General features: G+C 44.0%; 1 protein-coding gene across 1 annotated transcript in view; it reads right to left on the bottom strand.

The window, feature by feature from the left end:
• Positions 1–5,115, bottom strand: part of LOC116850291 (death-associated inhibitor of apoptosis 1-like) — a 64,356-nt gene that overhangs the window by 27,996 nt on the left and 31,245 nt on the right. The window lies entirely within an intron of this gene.

Raw genomic sequence — 5,115 nt, 5'->3', positions numbered from 1 at the left:
TACTTCGATTAATGTATTTTTTGCTTTTGATGTCGAAATAAATAAGTTTTTTAAACAAAAAAACCGCAGGAACTAAGTTTACCACCTAATATCACAACATTGTATCAGACTAAAATTGGTATAAAAGACAGCGCGAAAACCTCAGAAGAGAGCAGTCTTCCGAGGCACTCCGTTGAGCAAAGCTAAGACTCTGCCAGCCGCAGCTCCTTGCGAACACCGCTATCTAGAACACCGCATCCTAGACCTTCCTCATTACCGCTCCGTCGACCTATTGGATTCGTAAAGTCGACATTCCTCGATACCGCTCCGTCGACTTATTGGATTCGTAAAGTCGACATTCCTCGATACAGCTCCGTCGACTTATTGAATTCGTAAAGTCGACATTCCTCGATACCGCTCCGTCGACTTATTGGATTCGTAAAGTCGACATCCGCGTAAACTTATTGGATTCGTAAAGTCTACATCCTCGATTACCGCTCCGTAGACTTAGTGGATTCGTAAAGTCGACATTCCTCGATACCAGTCCGCCGACTCATTGGATTCGTAGAGTCGACATCCGCGTAGACTTGTTGAATTCGTAAAGTCTACATCCTTGGTTACCGCTCCGTCGACTTATTGGATTCGTAAAGTCGCCATCCGCGTAGACTTATTGGATTCCCCATGGCGGATTGTGTCCAAGCACCCGGGGGCTGCCAAAAAATTGGTGTCGACCCCGGGGCTTATTTGTATTATTTGCACCGGATGAGGAGGAGCAACGGTGGAGACGGGCATACATGGACAGCAGGTCTTAAAGGATAGCAACCTTTGACTTTGAGAGACTGACAGCTGTACCATTTGGTACAGTAACATTGTTTCTCTCTGTAATCGCCGTGCGCTCGGGATCGCGCCAGAGATGTCGCTTTCGAACGACATCTCTGAGCGTTATCTAGGAAGAGGAGAGTGTCGTGAGCGTGGAGCGTCAGGTAGCTCAGTGATTTAGAGCAGTCGCCCGGCAAGCGAAAGACCCGGGTTCGAGTCCCGGCCTAGCAAGACCGCGCTCTCGATATTTTTCTCCTTCTGGAACGAAAAAGATACGCAGATCTCGAACGCACGGCGTCTCGCCGCCACCTAGTATGCCCTCCTCCTTCTATGGTCCTCCTAAAATCTACACCCTTGATTACCGCTCCGTCGACTTATTGGATTCGTAAAGTCTACATCCTGATTACCGCTCCGTCGACTTGTCGAATTCTCAGAGCCGACATCTGTATCGACTCGCCAAATTCGTAAAGTCGACAGCCGCATAGATTATCGGACATGTAAAGTTCACATCGTAGTTACTGCTCCATCTCATATGGAGCGTCATATCCGCGAAACCGCGCCGTCGCCCCGGAGAACCGACCTCCGCGGCACACCGTTACAGCGCTCGACCGCTCCGCCAAACTCCGACGCATCCCGGCTCGCTGTCGCGTAACGGCTGTCGAAGCCGTATTTACTCTTCGAGTAACGGATCTCGTCGCACGACCGAAATTAAAGATCCAAGCGTCAACTTCTCGCCGCAAACGCGAGACAATCGACGCGTCATAGTACCGCCCGCGTCCCGCGGCCGCCAGCAGCCCCAGCGGCACAAAATCAGCCGCAGCAAACGTCAACACGCTCGCACAACGAATACAAAAACTCGAAAGTTAGACCAACTGCATCGAGACAAGTTGTACATACTCAGTGTAAATAGCCATTTAACGTAGAATAGACATCATCTTAATATCTACTCCACTGTCTTCACACTTATTTACATCTGCCCGAATCCGGACCACACCGACTCGCAGCTTATCCCGCACCAAACGCGAAATAACGTTACAAAATAATATTAGGTGAAGTAAAAAGTTCTGAGCGTTTTTTCGCTTTATTTCGACGATGAAATTAACATAGTTAGGATTATCCGATTTCGATCAAATATGCGCCGTTTTGTTCGATAACTTTTGTCCATTTTGAAGTCATAATTCCGCGATTGAAGAAGTCCTCGTTCCTATTGGTAAAAAACTTAACCAGCTCATTTTCACAAGCCTCTCTTGAGGCCAGTTTTGTACCATCAAGAAAATTTTGCAAATGCTTGAAAAGGTGATAATCGCTTGGTGCCAAGTCTGGACTATACGGCGGGTGCAATAGAACCTCCCATCCAAGCTCTCGGAGCTTCTGGCGCGTCGTTAATGATGTGTGCGGCCTGGTCTTAATGGAACACAACACTCTTCCTATTGGCCAATTCTGGCCGCTTCTGGTCGATCGCCTGCTTCAATCTGGTCAGTTGTTGACAGTAGAGGTCCGAATTGAGTGTTTGGCCCGATGGGAGCAGCTCATAGTGGATGATTCCTTTCCAATCCCACCAAACACACAGCAAAACCTTCTTGGCCGTTAATCCGGGCTTGGCGATCGTTTGGGCCGGCTCACCGCGATTGGACCACGATCTTTTTCGGCTGTTGTTCTCGTATGTGACCCATTTTTCATCACCAGTCACCATCCGCTTCAAAAATGGGTCGATTTCGTTACGTTTCAGCAAAGAATCGCAGGCATCAATTCGGTCCAAAAGGTTCTTTTGCGTCAATTCGTGTGGCACCCATACATCGAGCTTCTTCTTGAGACCAGCCTTATGCAAATGGTTCCAAACGGTTTTCTGGCTAATCTTCAGTTCCTGGGCAATGGAATAAGTGCTCACATGCCGGTCCGACTCGACGATTTCCATGATTTTATCGACATTTTCGACGATTGGCCTACCAGAGCGTACCTCATCTTCGACGTCCATATTACCAGAACGGAATCGTTGGAACCACCGCTTTGTTGTTGCATTCGATACTGTATTGGGTCCATAAACAGCACAAATTTTTTTGGCTGCCTGCTCCGCCTTTTCACCTTGGTCGTAATGGTACTGAAGAATGTATCGAATTTTCTCTTTTTTTACCTCCATTTTGGAACGCTGTAACACACAACTGGCTTGACCAAACACAAAACTGTCACAGAACTTTTTTTGAAGCGTAATGTCACCTTTAAATCGCCGTATAGTATGACCCGATGCGATGTATACATCGTGAGATATGGCTCACTAAAGACATCTAGCGGAAAACGCTCAGAACTTTTTAATTCACCTAATATTCATCCAATCAACTGTCACTGTCACTGTCATTCTAGGCAATGGCAAAAGCAGAAACAGAGGCGAAGAAGAAAGAGAAAGGGGCAGTGATGAGGGAAGAGGAAGAAGCAGAGGGAAGGGAGTGGGAGAGGGAAGAGTGAGGAAGAGGGAGAGGAGGACGCGTCGTGGGGAAGAGGGCCTATATGGAATAAATATTTATCAATATTCAAAATAAATCATATATATATATATATATATATATATATATATATATATATATATATGTATGTACACATACACACACACACACACACACACACATGCACAGGGTGTCCAATGATATCTCGAAAACTAATACCGGCAGACGAAAATGTTTCAGACAAAAGTTATATGGATCGATGGGGACGTAAGAAGGTACCATTGGTTTGATCTTGCGTGGCCCCGCCAAGGTCACATCGAGGTCAACTTTGCTTTTTTTAAATAGAAATATACATTTTTTATTACGGAATATTATTCTACGTAAAGAAGCAAACAACTTTTGTTTGAGAACATTTTTTATCCGATCTTCAGTTTCTAAACTATTTACGGAAATATCTATAAAATTTTTGGTTTCAATAATTTTTTACTGTATGGGTTGTATCTTTTAAAATGGGACACCCTGTGTGTGTGTGTGTGTGTGTGTATCGTGCTCCCACATTAAATCAAATATTTAACGTGTTGTATACATAAATTTTGTATATTTATTTATTGTTTCATATTATCCATTTTTCAAATTTTACTTCCAAAATTACGCAGAACGCAGCGCGTGAAAGACGAGATTGATGAGAGATGATCTAGCTTTGCGATAAGATCGCCGCTAGCTCGTTTCATGTACTACATCGCGCGGTCGCTCATCAGTGGTGAAATAAGAACAGAGCGATTGAATGTTTGTCCTTTTCTAACTTACTATCATTATATGGAAGTTTACATTGCAAAAGTGCGCCTGACGGACGTAGTTAGGCGCATTCTGGTTAGATGGCGTATCTAAAATGCGCCTAGCTCTGGCCGCTGAAATCAGCTCGGTGGTCGCTCTCATGTTTCTCTCTGCTCATACATATTACAAAAGAGAAGAAGGAGAGTGATCATGGGCCGGTTTTAGCTGAATGGTTACAGCGCCTCTAACCAACCGTGCTCATAAACTACGTAGCCAATGTGCATGAGTTGTCTCAGTAAAGAAGTAATGTCCACAATTCTTGACGTTAGTTAGACAAAAACAGATAATCAACACTATCTGTTCTTGTCTCACCATAGGCAAGAAACAATCGCAGCGGTAGACACAGGCAAATTAGCGACGATCTTATCGTTAAAGAAACATCTCGCTCAGCTATTGACGCATTGCGTTACTCGTAATTCCGGAAGAAATTTCAGGTTTACGTTTTCTGGCCACTGTAACCCAGGAATATTTTGCATGGGAATACTGAATTAGATGCAAGAGAAAGAAATAATTTTAATTTGAGCATTACCAGGTATGTAAATATGAAACCGGAATTTTTGTATAAAAAATACAAGTTTATTGTATAAAAATGATAAAAAATATTTGATTCGAAGTATCGCTAGCTATACATTTTTCCCACCTGTCTGACAATTTGTGGATGCCACGCCAAAAAAACTGTTGCTCTTTTGAGGCAAACCAGTCATCGAGCCATTTTCATACATTTTCGTAAGAAGTGAAGCGCTGCTTAGCAAGTGCGTGTCTCATCGATGCAAATAAATAGTAATCGGACGGAGCCAAGTCTGGTGAGTAAGCCGCATGCGAAAATATTTCCCAACTAAACGCCTCAATCGTTTCCTTGACCAGTTTTGCTGTGTGTGATGGTGCATTATCATGAACCAAAATCACTTTGGTTGCCTTTTTTTATATTCTGGTCGTTTTTCACGCAAAGCTTGATTCAAATCGATCATTTGTTGTCGGTAGCGTCCAGTATTAACGGTTTGGCCAGGTTTTAGCAGCTCATAATAGATCACACCCTTCTGATCCC

This window comes from Odontomachus brunneus, unplaced genomic scaffold, assembly GCF_010583005.1.
Source record: "Odontomachus brunneus isolate Ranch 3 - 2012 unplaced genomic scaffold, Obru_v1 Obru_scaffold_142, whole genome shotgun sequence".
Lineage (NCBI taxonomy): Eukaryota > Metazoa > Arthropoda > Insecta > Hymenoptera > Formicidae > Odontomachus > Odontomachus brunneus.
The sequence above is the reverse complement of the archived record's forward strand: the minus strand, read 5'-3'. Positions and strand labels throughout refer to the sequence as shown.